Source organism: Pseudorca crassidens, chromosome 6 (assembly GCF_039906515.1).
Source record: "Pseudorca crassidens isolate mPseCra1 chromosome 6, mPseCra1.hap1, whole genome shotgun sequence".
Taxonomy (NCBI): Eukaryota; Metazoa; Chordata; class Mammalia; order Artiodactyla; family Delphinidae; genus Pseudorca; species Pseudorca crassidens.
Window position 1 is genome coordinate 59,790,756 of NC_090301.1, and position 19,939 is coordinate 59,810,694.

General features: G+C 43.5%; 1 protein-coding gene across 4 annotated transcripts in view; it reads right to left on the minus strand.

Moving 5' to 3' along the window:
* RAPGEF4 (Rap guanine nucleotide exchange factor 4) overlaps positions 1-19,939 on the minus strand; it is a 316,664-nt gene that overhangs the window by 259,801 nt on the left and 36,924 nt on the right. The gene's annotated exons all lie outside the window — the stretch shown is intronic.

Sequence of the window (19,939 nt, forward strand, 5' to 3'; positions counted from 1 at the left end):
GTTAATGAGGGGACTTTTGGAAAACTCCTAGGTAACCTAAGGATGGAGACTGGCTGCCTGGAGAACCACTCATGTGATTAGAGGGTTGGAACTTTCAGCCGCACCCCTTGACGTGGGGGTGAAGGGGCTGGAAATTGAGTTCAGTCACCAATGGCCAATCAATTTCATCAAGCATGCCTAAGTACTGAAGACTCCATAAAAATCCCTGAACAACGGGGCTCAGAGAGCTTCTGGGTTGGTGAACACCTGGAAATGTGGGGAGAGTGGCACTGGGAGAGGGCGTGGAAGCTCCATGCCCCTTCCCATACTTCACCTGTACACCTCTTCCATCTGGCTGTTCCCAAGCTACACCCTTTCATAGAAAATCTAGCAAGTAATTGTTTCGCTGAGTTCCGTGAACTGCTCTCTAGCAAATTCATCGAACTCCAAGAGGGGTTTGTGGAAACCTCCAATTTATAGCCAGTCAGTCAGAAGCACAGATAACAACTTGGACTTGCAGCTGACATCTGAAGTTGCACGTGTGTGTGGGCGGGGAGCAGTTTTGTGGGACCGAGCCCTTAACCTGTGGGATCTGATGTTATCTCCAGGTAGACAGTGTCAGAATTGAGTTGAATTGTAGGACAGCCAGCTGTTGTCACAGAATTGCATAATGTGTGGAAAACCCACACACCTGGTTATCAGAAGTGTAGGGAGTATGGTAGTAGCATGAGGGTAAGGGAAACACAGAAGGACGAGTTTTCCTTTACAGATGGCTATACTTACTCAAAATTGAGGTCCCAAACACAAATGCCTGCCGGGGCCTATTAGGTAGAGTAAATGATTATACAAAGAGCCAAATATAAGGAAAAAAATATCTACTATACAAAACCAGTGGTAAAAGCAAAGACAAATTGCAAACTGCAGAGGTGGGGCTGTCGACAGGGAGCAGGCCTTATTGGCTATTTTCCTTATCACTGGCTTTCTGTGGAAACATGGGGCCAGACGTCATGTATTTCAGCCATTCAGGGAAAGAGATCTAGACGTTTGTTCACATTTCTTAAACATTGTGTGGGCCACACACAAAACATCTATGGACTAGATCCAACTTGTTGACCACCGTTTTGTACTTTCTGGATTAAGACGAACTGGAGAAGTAAACAAAAATGGGATAGTTTTACAGATTATATAAACTATTTTCTTTCTTTTCTTGGAGCCGTTTTCCAGGTCTATTTGTTCTTTGATAGATATGTCCCGTTCTACAGAAAATAGTCACCTCCTAAGTGCCCCCAGAACATTCTGGGATCAGAGGAAACGAGGGGGGCCAGGATGTGACTGAGACAGGTAATGCTCACCAAATTCCCACGTGTTCCCTGACATTTTTACCGGCTTCCTTTGTAGTTATGTTGGAGCCATGCTCTGGCCAGTGGACTGTGAACAAATCAAGCACGCATCACTTCTGAGGTGAAACTGTTAAGGGCCAGCCTCAGCCACAACTCTGCAGTGTGTGATGGGCTATTGTGTCCCTCCCCCAAAATATGCTGAAGCCCTAATACCCGGTACCCATGAGTGTGACCTTATTTGGAAAGAGGGTCTTTGCAGATGCAATCAAATTAGGATGAACTCACACTGGATTAGAGTGGGCCATAAGCCAAGGACGGGTGTCCTTACAAAAAGAGGGACATTTGGAAACAGACACAGGGAAGATGGCCAGGTGAAGGCGGAGGCAGAGGCAGGAGGGACGCATCTCTAAGCCAAGAAACACCAAGGATTGATGGCAGCCATGAGAAGCTGGAAGGAGACGAGGAAGGAGATTCCCGAGAGCCTTCAGGGGGACTTGGCCCTGACGACACCTTGGTTTTGGACTTCTGGCCTCCGGAATCCTAAGAGAACACATTTCTGTTGTTTCATCCCACCTAGTCTGTGGTCTCTTGTTTCAGTAGCCCTAGGAAACTGATGAGGAGGCAGGTGCTTCAGATGCTACAGCCGCAAGATGGAGACTTTGTCGAAGTGACAAATAAACCGCCACTGTGTGAAGCCCCGAGATTTTGGTTGGGGGAGGGGGAGTGTTGTTAATACAGCATCACCTAGACTAACATAGAGGTCAGGACTACACGGGCCAGAGTCCAAGGAACTTGGGACATTATCAGAGGAAGACAGATCCCACCATGAGAGATGCACATTTTTGGAGGACATGAGCAGGTGACCCGTCACGAAGGGGAAGACCTAAGACACAGCTTTCATGAGTTTAATTGAGAGGCTCTGCCCCCACCCCTGTCACACTTTCAGGCCCAAGATAACTAGATTCGAAGAATCTGCTTACAACCTCGGCGGGCCTCCCAATTAACCTCTACTCAAAGGGCCTGAGCTCTGCTTCCCAGGGTAGAGGGAGGAGAATCCTGATGCATTAGTGCCTGTTTATGAGATGACCAAGTGTCCGGAAGAGCTGAGAGCTTTGCAGGCTTACCAGGGAAGGTACAGCACACTGGGCACAGGGCCTCTTTCCACCTCTTGTCCCTTTGGAAGGGCCTTATCAACTCCCTACCAGAAGCCATGTTCTCAAAAGTCAAGGGGCTCTGAAACAGGTGCTAGAATTTCAGCAGTTAATAAAGGGGTGCAGACAACCTTCAGTGAGAGCCTTTGAGTGTCCGGTGGGAAAGCATTTCCCAAGCAGTGAAGGCGCAGTGGCTGGCAGAGCTACCCTCGACAGCTCTAGCCAGCGGAGCGCACTTCATGGGAAGCAGTGTTGGCACGAGCAGGGGCCACAGCAAGCAGCCGTGTGAACCCCACGGGGCTCCGCTACAGAAGCGCGGGCACTAGCCTGCATGCCCAAAGCAATGGCGACATTTAAGTCAACCGGAGGGGGGAATCACAAGGACCAGATGAGCTGGAAATTGGCTGGACATTGATATGGTGGATTCGACTTAGTGACACAGGAAAAGAGAGAGAGATTAGAATCCCTCTTCCATCAGGAGGGAAAGCAGCATCCCACCTTGTTTATTCTCCCCAGAGCATGTTCCATATTAGGAAGGCAGACCAGGGAGGCCTAAAAACATGTTTGGTCCAACACTCTCCAGAAGAAACTGAAAACAGCAGAAAAAAGAAGCACTTCCATACTTCCATACAGACCAAAACAAGCACAAGAGAACTTCAAGATTCATAACCAGATTGTGTGAGGCCCAGTGACAAAAGACACTTGGAAAGACAGAGCTAATGTGAGATAACCGGGACGAGCATGAAAGCTCTCTTCCTGAGATTTTCTGTGGGCACCCCAAATTTAGGTCCTAATAATGTCTCCCCCATTGTTTAAACATTTAAGCCACAGAAACTACGAAAAGCAATGTTTTCTCTGACATTCATGGAGTGGGGAAAATTCCATTCAGCTATTAACGGACATCTTTACCAACCTACCTCTGCAACCTACCACAGGTGATAATCCTTCCATTGCCCCACTTCTCTTGGGAATCTATGATTTCCTAATGCCACATACATTCTCCTCTCTGCAGAGGTCATGCCTGGTACTTCCTTCATAGATCCCGTGGTACTCAGCAGAGGGCCAAGCACACAAGAATTCCTTGGATGCGACGTTCCACAGCGACCTCAAACTGGACTCACCTTCTCTCCGACATCTGCCACCGCACCTGCACTCCTTATTGCCACGCATGGAGCAGGCTCGTCCTCTCTCACCACGTGCAGCTAATTCTACCAACTCAGTGTCTCTCAAATCCATCTCCTTAACCCCTCCGGCCACGGCCTCATTTGAGTGTGAATGAAGGGCACGTGAAACACGTACTGGGCTAGCAAGCTGAACGGCATGGCAGTCCTGGCCTAGGAAGTTGGAGAACTTTGGTTCCGTCTAATAGTCAGCAGAAGTATTCGAAGCAGGAAGGTGGCATGACTGGATGTACCTTTTGGAAAGATCACCTTGACTGCAAGTAAAGGCAGGTGGGAACGTGTAAAGACCAACAACTAAGAGACAAGTCAGGAAGCTCTTGCAGTCTTACAAAATGATGATGCAGGTTTCTCTAATTATAGCTCACTCTACGCTCCTTGCCTTAATAACTGCGTACATCTGGTCCCCTAAGTAAAAGTTCCAAGTTCAGAGAAGTTATTTTCCTTAGCCAACCCTCTGACACCCAGGACCCGTGTTTTAAATCACTTTTTCTAAAAACTTCACATTTAAAACATGTTCAAACAGCAGTAGAAAGAATCATTTACAAAAGAAGACACTGTGGTAGGCAGGATCCTAGGGTGACCCCAGTGACCCACATCCTTATATAATCCCCTTAAGGGTAGGCAGAAGCTCTAATTTACTTTTAGTCAATAGAATATGGCAAAAGTGTAGAGATATCACTCCCATGACACGTTACAATATAAAGCAAAGTTAAAGACATTTTGCAGATATAATTAAGGTCCCTAACCAATTGACTTTAAGTTAATCACAAGGAAGATTTTTCCCAAGTGGGCCTGACCTAATCAAGCAAGTCCTTTAAAAGAAGGTAGAAGAAGTAGGAGAGTCTTTTTTTTTCAATTAAAAAAAAAATTATTTATTTTGGTTGCATTGGGTCTTCGCTGCTGCGTGCAGGCTTTCTCTAGTTACATTGAGTAGGGGCTACTCTTCATTGTGGTGCACGGTCTTCTCATCGCAGTGGCTTCTCTTGTTGTGGAGCACAGGCTCTAGGCACACGGGCTTCAGTAGTTGTGGCACGCAGGCTCAGCAGTTGTGGCACACGGGCTTAGTTGCTCCGTGGCATGTGGGATCTTCCCAGACCAGGGAATCGAACCCATGTCCCCTGCATTGGCAGGCGGATTCTTAACCACTGCGCCACCAAGGAAGTCCCAAAGTAGGAGATTCTTTTGCTGGCCTTGAAGAAGGAAGCTGCCATATAGCAAAAGGGCTACGTGGCAAGGAATATATGAGGCCCCTGGCTGACAGCCAGCAAGAAAACAGGGACCTCAGTCCTACAACTGCAAGGAACTGAATTCTACCAACAACCAAGTGAGCTCAAAAGAGGTCCCCAAGTCCAGATAGGGACACAGCCCAGTCAGCACCTTGATTTCAGCAGAAAATGCAGACAAGCACGCCTAGGCTCCTGCCCCACAGACCTGATGAGGTAATAAAGGTGTGATGCTCTGGGCCACTAGGTTGTGGTGATTTGTTACCCAGCAATAGAAAACGAATACAGACACAAAGTCTTTTCTCACCCTGACTCAGTTCCTTATGACCAGCTTAGGGTTCACTTCCCTCACAGAGCTTTTCCTAACAATGTTCTCATCCTTCTCTGAAGTCCAATTGATATCATTTCTTTTTGGAATCTTATCACATTATTTTACTCTTTCACGTGTCATGCATGCAGCTGCTGTCTTCTTGGAGATACCATCATTCTTCTATGCATTCATTTGGTGAATACTATTTGGATCTTATTTTTTATTAACTACTGCATCACTGTTTTCCTGTTTTGTTTTGTTTTTTTTCTTCTCATGGTTCTTTAGCTCTTCAGGATGAATGTTACTGTCCGTCACTGAAAACTGTCTAAATCAGACAGCAAGGTCAGACAGAGGTTAACCCATCTAAGTTAAAAAGGCACAAACTAAAACCATTGTCGATAAAATAAAATCCTTTTAAGTATTATATAAATTGTAATGGTAAATAATGCCTTAAATTAGCATTACAAAAAGATAATTTTATTAGAATGTGTTTATGATTTTGAAAGGCGTGGTTTTAACAACTTATTTATAACTTTTTATCACATCTACCTTTCAAATTAATGGCACCCAAATAAATAAGACTTAACTTTGCAATATGAATTATCAAAATCTATGGAATTATAAATGACTCTCTGCCAAACACATCCTTTCATGAATATGCATTCATTTTATTTATCCATTCGGTAAGCTGTATTGCTTTCCTACCTTACATTAGATACCTTTCCCTGGAAGAACAGAGGTGAGCAACACGCCAACCCTACCCACCGGGAGCTCACAATCCAGTGGGGAAGGGAGCCACGAAATCAAAATTAGAATACTGTATGCTAAGTACTGTAACATGGGTACCCACAATGTTCTGGGCTGCACCTTGTTTTACTACAAAGAAGGCAAACATGGAAACTACCAAAGTCAGGTGTACGAGGGATAGCAAAGGTTCTGGATTCCAGGTGCTGCCCACGTGTTATAATGCAATGTGAAAATGTAATGTGCTCTTAAATGTTAATTCAGTCAGCTCGGGATTATCTAGGGACTAATTAACCAGTTTCTGGATTAGTCAGAGCACGAAATAATAACACACAGGCATCTGTGGGGAAAAATGTACAATAACCATAAAATCAGCAAAACATCTCCTCTTAGATGACTTCAGTTTGACTATATGATAATCAATATGCAAATCCTCTGCCGTGAGGTGGGCCCCACCCTGACCAATCTGCTGAGTAAGCCCCCCCTCCCCCCCCACCTCCCACAGAATCTCTGGGGGACCTTTCAGGACAGTGGATCCCAACACCCAGCAGTCAGACCTGTGGGAGGCGTGCAGGAAGTAGATGAAGAGGGAAAGGAAAGGAGGGAAGGGAGGCAAAGTGCTCTCTGCCCAGCTGCCTTCCCATAGTCGTGAACAGAAGGCTCACCCAAGAAATGGACAATAACGGGTCGTAACAGTACCGTCATCTTGTGGGAATGTATATAATGCTTAATTTCCTCCACTACTTCACTTGTATTTTTTCTAAATTTCCAGATGTCTTCTGAAGATCAGTAAATGTATTTCAGAACATTGGGTGTAATGCTAAATAAATACATTTGCATTAAAATGACTTTGCGGTTCGTTTTGTCTCCTTGTGCTTTAACAGTAATTTAGGATTATAAAGAGCTAGCCCCCACTCCTAATGAACTGTTAAGTTCGAGAAAATACATGGGAGCTTTGCAAATTATAAAGGGCTACAGAAGCTATTCTTATTATGAGTACCATCAGCTTCATCATCATCGTTAGCCACAAAGACCTTTTAATGATGAAAGCAACGAATAAAGTGCTTAAAAACATATATTAGAATTCTCTTGTAGTTTTGGAAGGGTTTATAGATAGGTGTGCATGTATAATTTTCTCTCTCTATTATAACAACAGTAAGATCTCAAACAATACGTACTTTATAATCTCGTCCTTTTCATAACACTATTAACTTTTTAAAAGGCTTTGAAATGTTCATCAAAAACATTTTACACAGAGGCTAGGTAAGTATTAGTATGCTAAAATCATGTGTGTATAATGCCAGTGATGACGTGGATATATCAAAAGTCTTTGAAACTCAAGATGTTTACCACTTATCATGTTATTTTAATTATATGGTTATTAACCACTTAGAATACTGAAATGTTGACTCTTTACTAATTACAAGTTTTCCCAACAACGTCAACAAAATTCAGAAAGAAGGTGTTGAAAATGCATTCATTCAATCTGCGTGTCTGTATGAGAGAAGAAAGCACTCGGGTGATACAAAGAGCATGGTTCCTGCGCTGAGGAAGTTCAAACTGAGTTAGGGAGAATTGTACACATACAGCAATTATCAAGGTGAAATGTAGTAAGAAGTGCAATTAAAATAGGAAAGAAGGAAATATGAATTCAGAAGAAGAACAGATATCACTGATGGATACAAGTTCTACAAAGACTTCATGAAGGCACTATTGTAAATTCTTCCTAAAATCAGTTCTTTCTTGTTTCTCTTTTTACGTCTATAGTACCACCACTGTTGTGCCATTTATTCCTAAAAAATGTGGTGTCAGTAGGGCTCCTCTCCCTAGAGACCTGTTCTATTGACTTTTCTCCCTATGAGTTTCTTACCTACCAACCTCCTAACACACACACACAGATATACACATGCATATCCATATGTACAGAGATGTATACACACATATGTACAAACACATATACAAACACACACATACACACGGATAAAGATTCTTTGTTGACCAAAGTGTGTTCAGACTCCCGAACCTTTTCCTAGACCCATCTGTGTACTTCTTTGTAAAATGCAGTTTTAGCAAGAACCTTGCTAAAAAGTCAGTTTAACCAGAACCTCCCCACTCCTGATATCTGACCACCCTTCATATTCGATTGGGTTCCTCATCCTCCGCTCTCCCCCAGACGATATAGGATCACCCTTGTCTTCAGCAAGAATCCCGTCGGGTCAATTTAGCCAGAATCCTCCTTACCCTTGATGTTTCCTCTCAGTAATTTTCCAGCCACTGACTTCCTCCCACCCCCCACACCTTGCTCCTTGGCTGCAAATTGCCACTTGTCCATGCTGTGTTCGGAGCTGAGCCCAATCTCTCTCCCCTGCTGCAAACTCCTATGGTGGTAGTCCCTATGCCTGACTCAATGGCCCTGAATAAAGTCTGCTTACTACCTTTAATAGTTTTTTTTTTTTTTCCTCCTTTGCGGCACGCGGGCCTCCCACTGCCGCGGCCTCTCCCGCTGCGGATCACAGGCCCCGGACGGCGCAGGCTCAGCGGCCATGGCTCACGGGCCCAGCCGCCCCGCAGCACGTGGGATCCTCCCAGACCGGGGCCTGAACCCGCATCCCCTGCATCAGCAGGCGGACTCCCAACCACTGCGCCACCAGGGAAGCCCTGCTTACTATCTTTAACAAGACTCAGTGTCTTTTTTTTTTTAAATATAAATTTATTTATTTATTTTTGGCTGCGTTGGATCTTCGTTGCTGCTCGGGGTCTTGCTCTAGTTGCGGTGAGCGGGGGTTACTGTTCGTCGCGGTGTGCGGGCTTCTCATTGCGGTGGCTTCTCGTTGCAGAGCACGGGCTCTAGGCGTGCGGGTTTCAGAGCTGCAGCACGCAGGCTCAGTAGTTGTGGCATGTGGGCTCCGTAGTTGTGGTTCGCGGGCTCTAGAGCGCAGGCTCAGTAGTTGTGGCGCACAGGCTTAGCTCCTCTGCGGCATGTGGGATCTTCCCAGACCAGGGCCCGAACCCATGTCCCCTGCACTGGCAGGCGGATTCTCAACCACAGCATCAGCATCTTTTCCTTTAACGTCACACACACACCCAGCCACTCCCACACGCACATGAGCGCACCCCTCAACTCAACCAACTGCCAAAATTCTCCCTCGTCTATTGATTCTGCCCATGTTCAGGGTGACTCTCAGAAAAAAATCCCATTGATGGACCCCAGGTGCAACTGCAGTTTTTTTTTTTTTTTTTTTTTTTTTTTTTTTTTTGCGGTACGCGGGCCTCTCACTGTTGTGGCCTCTCCCGTTGCGGAGCACAGGCTCCGGACGTGCAGGCTCAGCAGCCATGGCTCATGGGCCCAGCCGCTCCGCGGCATGTGGGATCCTCCCGGACCGGGGCACGAACCCGCGTCGCCTGCATCGGCAGGCGGACTCTCCACCACTGCACCACCAGGGAAGCCCGCAACTGCAGCTTTTTATCCTCACAGCTGAGACTGTCACAAGGCACACCATGACCTCTGTGACTCTTCCAAAATATGGCCTGCATGTCAGCCACCAGGGAGCAGAACGTGTTAAGTCTGCACATTCCTGGCCTGATGTCTCCCTATTTAGAAATCATGCCCACTTGCTTTTATGTCCCTATAAAAGAATGAAGAGAAAACGGCCCCCCAGGGTCCCAAATGAGATAAGAGAATTGTGACTGGAGGTCACCAGGGGCCACCATTTTGGCCCTGAGCAGAGCAACAGGAGGAGTCAGAATACTTCCACCTCTCTTTTGCAGGTGACCAGTGTGTCATCTGTCCTACCGAGAGAGCTACGCCAGCTCTGGGGCCCAGGGCTCTTTGGACTGTTGAAAAAGCCTGTCTTCAGGCCGAGACCAGGACCAGCCTTGCTAATATCTAAATAAGACTGATCCTGGGGCTTCCCTGACGGCGCAGTGGTTAAGAATCCACCTGCCAATGCAAGGGACACGGGTTTGAGCCCTGGTCCGGGAAGATCGCATATGCCACAGAGCAACTAAGCCCGTGCACCACAACTACTAAGCCTGCACTCTAGAGCCTGCGCGCCACAACTACTGAAGTCTGCGTGCCTAGAGCCTGTGCTCCGCAACAAGAGACGCCACCACAACGAGACGCCCACGCACCACAACAAAGAGTAGCCCCCACTCACTGCAACTAGAGAAAGCACGCGTGCAGCAACAAAGACCCAGTGCAGCCAAAAATAAATAAATAAATGAAATTTATTTAAAAAAAAAAAAAAAAAAAGGCTGATCCTGCATTTATTAGTGAAGAGAGAGAGGGAAACCTTTTGACCAGACTCAGGGTGCTGTAATTTGTCTTGTTACAAATACAAAATCAAAGTATGGGCTTGCCCAGTTTTAGCAGACCCTTTTCAAAAATCTTCTCTGACTGTACATGAGTGTCTAAACTCAGCACAGTATCATCAGGTTGGGCACACATCTCTCCACCACACACTGTAGTCAGAGGTCCCCAAAGCCCAGCCAAACTGGATGCTTACTGGACCCCAAGCAGCACATAAAGAAGACAGCTATCATAATTTTCCCCAGCTAATAATACACTTGCCCTATTAGCATTAAGTTAAAAATAATTTCTTTTGGCTCCTTAAACTTTTAGAATGGCTTCTGGGATGACTCAGATAACTGATGCTTCTTTAAAAACGTTTTGCTGATAAGTTTGAAATGATGGCTTTTTTTCCCCATGTAATTTTCACCATAGCATGCAGACACTCTCGAAAATCATTCCACACTACTTAGTGCTACATTCAAATTTGAGATAACTCTGTTCAAAAAATTGCCATTGCTACAACTAAACATTTGAAAGGCCCTAAGACCCTTAGGTTGTGAGGATTAGAGAACAGGAAATGGGAACCTCTAGAGTCAGATCTTTCTGATAACCATTTCTCAGCACTCTCTATTCCTGGGCAACAAGGAGACACTTGACGGTGAAACAAAGTGAGAAAAGGAAGGCTGAGGATGGGGGAGAGGAGGGGAGGACATTATTCTCAATCTTTTATCCATTCCAACACATGAGCAGCAGCAGAGGGAAGCGCATTTTGAGCAGGGAGTTTGAAAATGCCTTTACCTCCCTGGATCAGCTGGCTGAAAATCTCTGGCTCTGAAAGGGAAGCGGGTATGCTACGATGATGGTGGATAATCTGGTCCCCATGCCTCACCCCCGTCACCTATTTCCTTTGGAACCTCCTCATCTATTCTCCTCTTACTCGCTCTTATCCAGACACACAGGTGTCTCTGCTGTCCCTTGAAGGCCTCTGCCCCACCTGAGAGCTTTGCAATAGCTATTCCTCCTGCCAGGGATGCTCTTTCCCAGATATCTGCAAGACTCCCTCCCTCACCTACTGCAAGTTTGAGCACAAATTCTCTTCTCGGCGAAGCTGATCCTGACACCTATTTAAAATCCCAGGCCTCTCAGCAGCACCCAACCTATTTTTATCCAGAATTCTCTTTTTCCATAGCACTTAATATTTCCTAACATAATATTTATAATAACAAATAAGTTATTTATTTTGTTGATTGCCTCCACTAGAATGTAAGCTCCGTGAAGGCAGGGATTATCTGTCTGTTTGGATTCTGCTATACTTCCAGTACCCTGAACAGTGCCTGGCATATAGCAGATGCCCAATGAACACTGTTGAAAGAATAAATATACTTTTGTGCCTTTTGTATTTGTACACGTGAATGTATTATTATTATTAAAAGTGAATAACATTTCAAGGAAAATTATATTACTTTTTGCTTAAGAAGCTATCTGTCTATAAACTTTTTTCTTTTTTTTGCGGTACGCAGGCCTCTCACTGTTGTGGCCTCTCCCGTTGTGGAGCAGAGGCTCCGGACGCGCAGGCTCAGCGGCCATGGCTCACGCGCCCAGCCGCTCCGCAGCATGTGGGATCTTCCCAGACTGGGGCACAAACCCGCGTCCCCTGCATCGGCAGGCGGACTCTCAACCACCGCGCCACCAGGGAAGCCCCGTCTATAAACTTTTTGCTCTTCGTGACCACACTTACCAAATTAGAGTAATAATAAATCCTCAGACTTCCAGTGTTCTCAGTGAAAGAATGAACTAAGAATCATTTCATTTTTAACAGCAGCTTAATTATTCACCAAGATTTCTTGTAGGATCCATTTACATTTTTTTCATGTGAGCCCATGATAATTTTCATGACTAATTTAGTAAACCTAAATATGCAAAAATGTGATATTACTCAGCCTTTTCTGAAGGTAAAAACCATATGGGAAATGGAAATAATGTAGTTCTAAAGCTGCATCCCAGAAAAAAAGACGACCAGTAACATTTTTGAAGATATGCACTCCAACAAATCCATTAAACTAGGCACAAATTGAAAATGGTTCTAAACTAGAATATATAATAGAGGACCAACAACTACAAGGGCGTTTATCATTCCTGTGCGGAGATAAATAGGCTGTTCTTGTGGTAACTAATCTGTCCTGCCCCACAATACTTGTAATGGATATAAATATATTTAAATTGGAGGAGGTAGGCCTAAATTTTACCTTATTTGATAAATAACAGATAGGAGTAGAAAATTTGGTATGTAGACACACTGGCTGAAGACACATCTCTAGATTAATGATGAGTTATGGAAGCTTGAGTGTTCAAGCCTCATAAAGAACTAGAACTCAGGCAGTAGGACTAAATTACAAGAATTCCAGCACTTCCAGCAAGGAACCCAAGAGAGGACAGAAAAAAAGAACTTAATGTGTCAAGGGGGGCATCATTTTGACTTAGAACCAAAGGTTTTCAACCAGCATTAATTTCATCAACTCATCAACCTGTTATTGAAGTACACATATTAGCCAACAGTCAAAGAAAGCCTTATAGGTGTCTTTAGTTCACTAACAAAACCATCTCTATAACTGATGCTGCAGATTAACCACTTAAGCAATATGTAGAATGGCAATTAATTTTTTTTAATATAAGGAATTTTCTATTTATTAAAAAAATCTATTGTTTCAATACAAAAAGAAGAGAACGTCTACTCCTGCTATGATGGAATAACTGGTGCCACAGTAAACAATTTAAAAGTTGAACAAAATACAGGAAGCAACTGCTCTCAGACATTAGATAACAGGCAATGCAGGACTATGATTCTAGGAAGAACAGAAACACAAGAGGTGATCCACACAATAACCTTGATGCCTTGCCTGGAGATACTTTCTGGAACACAGGCAGAGAGGGAGAGCCCAAGTAGAGCATGGCAGTCTCATGGGGCTAGTGGGGCAGAAGTTAGAATTCAGGAATGCTGAAGTAGATGAAATCTGCAGTGAAGTGAACCAGAGAGAGGGAAGCTGTTCATAGAAAGGGCTCCAAAATTTAGCAGCAGGGTCTTCCTGACTCATTAGCTGCAAATGTGCAGACCAATACTCATGGAGAAGCCTGGGAGGCAATGGCTCCTGGGGAGTAGAAGCTGCATGGAGATTCTGTAAGTCATACAGTGCTGAGAGATATAGCAGCCCTGACCAGCCAGAGTAGACAGACCCCACCCATCACCCTGGACATTCAACTGAGACTCAAAGAAGATCATTCTAGCCTCAAACCTAGAACTACGCTAGCAAGGCTTAAAAATAAATCTCAATAGAAACAAGACTCAATAGAAACTTACTGATTGGTCAATATAAGTTACCTGCCTATGAAAACAGAAGATGACTTGCTTTAAAGAAAGTAACAAACTCCAGACTCTCAATATGAGAGGATCATAATGTCTAGCATACAATCAGAAATTACCATGTATGTGAGGGAACAGGGAAATGTGACTCATAATCAGGAAGAAGTCAATAGAAACAGACCTGTTTTCTATTGAGATGATAGGGATGGTGGAAATACCAAACAAAGACTTTAAAACAGCTATTATAAATATGTTTAAGGACTTAGAAGGAAAGATTAGCACTAGGAGGGAAGAGATAGGGAATATCAGTAGAGAAACAGATACTCTCAAAAAAGAAGCAAATGAAGATTCTAAAACTGAAAAATACAAAATATGAAAAGAAAAAATATTCATTGGATGGGATTAAGAGTAGATTGGGAGGGCGGAGTCAAGATGGCGTACAAGGAGGACGTGGAATTTGCGTCTCCTCACAACTAGGGCACATACCAGGCACCGGTGGGGGACCAACAGACACCTAAGGGGACAGGAGGAAACCCCAGCAACTGGGTAGGACGTGGGGTGTGGGGGAGTGAAGGGGGAGGAGAAGTGGAGGCAGGATGGGACTGGCGTCCCCGAGGGGTGGCTGGGGGAGGGGAAGGGATCCCATGCCCGAAGGGGGAAATTGGGGAACCACAGGGAGGGCAGAGGATCAAAAGGGAGTGTGGCCAGGTTTTCCCTGCCCACTTGGGCTCCCAGGAACCTGCTGAGATCCCGGGCCTGATCCTCTGCCCAACTAGGCCACCCCCAGCTGTGCGGGTCCTGAGGGAGTGAGAGGGAGGGAAGGGGGAGCAAAAGTAAAGCACAGACTGCTGGGACGGCACCCCTGAGGGGGGGCTGGGGGAGGGGAGGAGTTCCTACACCCAGTGGGACCCACCAACAGTTAGGGGTCCAGTGGTCACGGGGGAGATCCTGGGGAAGATGGTGGGGGAGGGGTGCAGAGGAATGGAAGGGAAGGGCCAGTGCTTTCCCTATCCACTTGGGCCGGGGGAGATTGTTGGGCTCCTGGGCATAATCCTGCCCTTGGAGCCTCCCTCCTGCCAAGCAGAGCCCAAGCCCCGCCCCTACACCCCCACCCAGGGCCCAACCTCTACACTTGGAGACCCCCACTGAGACCCCCTCCAACGAGCTGGGCCTAAACCCCACCCACACACCCTCACTCACGGCCCTACACCCAAACTCCAGAACTCCACACTCCAGAGGCCCTCATTTCCACATGTTGCCTCTCCCCTTCTGTGCAGGTCCTAAGCAGAGGCCCCGCCCCATGCTCAAACATCACCACCCCACCCGCCTAGGTCCTGCCCCACTCTAAACCCCACCCCTGCCTAAACGCCGCCCCCAAAGCCAAGGCTTTTTTTTTTTTTTTCTTTTCTCCTCTTTTAGATTGGGGTTCGGTTTTACCTTGTAGATTCATTGTTGTTGACGCTTTTATATTTTTATTTGTCCAAATAAATCTTTAATTTTTCTAATTTTACTTTATTCTTTATACTTTGTTATTGTTCCCTCCTTTTGGTTTGTTCCCCCCTCCTTTTTTTTTCTTTCCTTTCTCTGTTGTTCTTTTATTTTACCTTGTTGCAGTTGTTTCAATTATAGTTTTATTTTTCCTAATATGCTTTTTAATCTTTCTAATTTAATTTTGATTTTTATTCTTTGATACTGCACTGCTCCTTTTTTATCTTTCTTTCTTTATTTTTTATTTTCTTAACTGGGCCACAAAGCTTGTGGGATCTTGTTTCCCAGGCTGGAGGTTGGTCCCCAGCTCCTGTGGTGGGAGCTCCGGGTCCAAACCTCTGGACTAACAGAGAACCTCAGACCCAAGGGAATATCAATTGGAGTGAGGCCTCCCAGAGGTCCTCATCTCAGCACCAAGATCCAGATCTATCCAACTGCCTGCAAACTCCAGTGCTAGAGGTTACCAGGACAAACAACCAATAAGACAGGAATACAGCACCACCCATCAAAAAAAAAAAAAAGAAAAAAAGAAACGACAAAAAAATATGTTATAGACGAAGGAGCAAGGTAAAAACCTACAAGACCAAATAAATGAAGATGAAATAGGCAACCTACCTGAAAAAGAATTCAGAGTAATGACAGTAAAGATGATCCAAAATCTCAGAAACAGAATGGAGAAAATACAAGAAACATTTAACAAGGATCTAGGAGAACTAAAGGGCAAACAAACAGGGCTTCCCTGGCGGCGCAGTGGTTGAGAGTCCGCCTGCCGATGCAGGGGACACGGGTTCATGCCCCGGTCCGGGAGGATCCCACGTGCCGCGGAGCGGCTGGGCCCGTGAGCCATGGCCGCTGAGCCTGCGCGTCCGGAGCCTGTGCTCCGTAACGGGAGAGGCCACAACAGTGAGAGGCCCGCGTACCGCAAAAAAAAAAAAAGAAAAAAAAAAGAGCAAACAAACAGTGATGAACAACACACTTACTGAAATTAAAAATACTCTAGAAGGAATCAATAGCAGAATAACTGAGGCAGAAGATCAGGTAAGTGAGCTGGAAGATAAAATGGTGGAAATCACTGCCAGGGAGCAGAATAAAGGAAAAAGAATGACAAGAATTGAGGACAGTCTCAGAGACCTCTGGGACAACATTAAATGCACCAACATTCAAATTATAGAGGTCCCAGAAGAAGAAGAGAAAAACAAAGGGTCTGAGAAAATATTTGTAGAGATTATAGTCGAAATCTTCCCTAACATGGGAAAGGAAAGAGTCAATCAAGTCTAGGAAGCACAGAGAGTCCCATACAGGATAAATCCAATGAAAAACATGCCAAGACACATATTAACTAAACTATAAAAAATTAATTACAAAGAAAAAATGTTAAAAGCAGCAAGGGAGAAGCAACAAATAACATACAAGGGAATTCCCATAAGGTTAACAGCTGATCTTTCAGCAGAAACTCTGCAAGCCAGAAGGGAGTGGCAGGACATATTTAAAGTGATGAAAGGGAAAACCTACAACCACGATTACTCTACCCAGCAAGAATCCCATTCAAATTCGATGGAGAAATTAAAACCATTACAGATAAGCAAAGGTTAAGAGAATTTAGCACCACCAAACCAGCCTTACAACAAATGCTAAAGGAACTCCTCTAGGCAGGAAACACAAGAGAAGGAAAACAGCTACAAAAACAAACCCAAAACAATTAAGAAAATGGTAATAGGAACATACACATCGATAATTACCTTAAATGTAAATGGATTAAAGGCTCCAACCAAAAGACATAGACTGGCTGAATGGATACAAAAACAAGACCCATATATAGGCTGTCTACAAGAGACCCACTTCAGACCTAGGGACACATAAAGACTGAAAGTGAGGGCATGGAAAAAGATATTCCATGCAAATGGAAATCAAAAGAAAGCTGGAGTAGCAATTCTCATATCAGACAAAATAGACTTTGAAATAAAGACTATTACAAGAGACAAAGGACACTACATAATGATCAAGGGATCAATCCAAGAAGAAGATATAACAATTGTAAATATTTATGCACCCAACATAGGAGCACCTCAATACATAAGGCAAATACTAACAGCCATAAAAGGGGAAATCAACAGTAACACAATGATAGTAGGGGACCTTACACCCCACTTTCACCAATGGACAGATCACCCAAAATGAAAATAAATAAGGAAACACAAGCTTTAAATGACACATTAAACAAGATGGACTTAATTGATATTTATAGGACATTCCATCCAAAAACAACAGAATACACTTTCTTCTCAAGTGTTCATGGAACATTCTCCAGGATAGACCATATCTTGGGTCACAAATCAAGCCTTGGTAAATTTAAGAAAAGTGAAATCATATCAAATATCTTTTCCGACCACAATGCTATGAGACTAGATATCAATTACAGGAAAAAAACTGTAAAAAATACAAACACATGGAGGCTAAACAATACGTTACTAAATAACCAAGAGATCATTGAAGAAATCAAAGAGGAAATCAAAAAATACATAGAAACAAATGACAACGAAAACACAATGGCCCAAAAACTACGGGATGCAGCAAAAGAAGTTCTAAGAGGGAAGATTACAGCAATACAATCCTACCTCAAGAAACAAGAAACATCTCAAATAAACAACCTAACCTCACACCTAAAACAATTAGAGAAAGAAGAACAAAAAAACCCCAAAGTTAGCAGAAGGAAATCATAAAGATCAAATCAGAAATAAATGAAAAAGAGATGAAGGAAATGATAGCAAAGATCAATAACTAAAAGGTGGTTCTTTGAGAAGATAAACAAAATTGATAAACCATTAGCCAGACTCATCAAGAAAAAAAGGGAGAAGACTCAAATCAATAGAATTAGAAATGAAAAAAGGAGAAGTAACAACTGACACTGCAGAAATACAAAGGATCATGAGAGATTACTACAAGCAACTCTATGCCAATAAAATGGACAACCTGGAAGAAATGGACAAATTCTTAGAAAAGCACAACCTTCCGAGACTGAACCAGGAAGAAAGAGAAAATATAAACAGACCAATCACAAGCACTGAAATTGAGACTCTGATTAAAAATCTTCCAACAAACAAAAGCCCAGGACCAGATGGCTTCACAGAAGAATTCTATCAAACATTTAGAGAAGAGCTAACACCTATCCTTCTCAAACTCTTCCAAAATATAGCAGAGGGAGGAACACTCGCAAACTTATTCTACGAGGTCACCATCACCCTGATACCAAAACCAGACAAAGATACTACAAAAAAAGAAAACTACAGGCCAATATCTCTGATGAACATAGATGCAAAAATCCTCAACAAAATACTAGCAAACAGAATCCAACAGCATACTGAAAGGATCATACAACATGATCAAGTGAGGTTTATCCCAGGAATGCAAGGATTCTTCAATATAGGCAAATCAATCAATGTGATACACCATATTAACAAATTGAAGGATAAAAACTGTATGATAATCTCAATAGATGCAAAAACAGCTTTTGACAAAATTCAACACCAATTTATAATAAAAACTCTCCAGACAGTAGGCATAGAGGGAACCTACTTCAACATAATAAAGGCCATATATGCCAAAACTACAGCCAGCATCATTCTCAATGGTGAAAAACTGAAACTATTTCCTCTAAGATCAGGAACTAGACAAGGTTGCCCACTCTCACCACTTATTCAACATAGTTTTAGAAGTTTTAGCCACAGCAATCAGAGAAGAAAAAGAAATAAAAGGAATCCAAATTGGAAAAGGAGAAGAAAACTGTCACTGTTCACAGGTAACATGATATTATACATAGAGAATCCTAAAGATGCTACCAGAAAACTACTAGAGCTAATCAATGAATTTGGTAGAGTAGCAGGATACAAAATTAATGCACAGAAATCTCTTGACTTCCTATACACTAATGATGAAAAATCTGAAAGAGAATTTAAGGAAACACTGCCATTTACCACTGCAACAAAAAGAATAAAATACCTGGGGATAAACCTCCCTAAGGAGACAAAAGACCTGTATGCAGAAAACTATAAGACACTGATGAAAGAAATTAAAGATGACACAAACAGATGGAGAGATATACCACGTTCTTGGATTGGAAGAATCAACATTGTGAAAATGACTATACTACCCAAAGCAATCTACAGATTCAATGCAATTCCTATCAAACTACCAATGGCATGTTTCACAGAACTAGTACAAAAACTTTCACAATTTTTATGGAAACAGAGAAAACCCCGAATAGCCAAAGCAATCTTGAGAAAGAAAAGTGGAGCTGGAGGAATCAGGCTCCCAGACTTCAGACTATACTACAAAGCTACTGTAATCAAGACAGTATGGTACTGGCACAAAAACAGAAATACAGATCAATGGAATAGGATAGAAAGCCCAGAGATAAACCCATGCACATATGGTCATGTTATCTTTGATAAAGGAGGCAAGGATATACAATGGAGAAAAGACAGCCTCTTCAGTAAGTGGTGCTGGGAAAATTGGACAGCTTCATGTAAAAGAATGAAATTAGAACACTCCCTAACACCATACACAAAAATAAACTCAAAATGGATTAAAGACCTAAATGTAAGGCCAGACACTGTAATACTCGTAGAGAAAAACACAGGCAGAACACTGTATGACATACATCACAGCAAGATCCTTTTTGACCCACCTCCTAGAGAAGTGGAAATAAAAACAAAAACAAACAACTGGGACCTAATGAAACTTAAAATCTTTTGCACAGCAAAGGAAACCATAAACAAGACAAAAAGACAACCCTCAGAATGAGAGAAAATATTTTCAAACGAGACAACTGACAAAGGATTAATCTCCAAAATATACAAGCAGCTCATGCAGCTCAA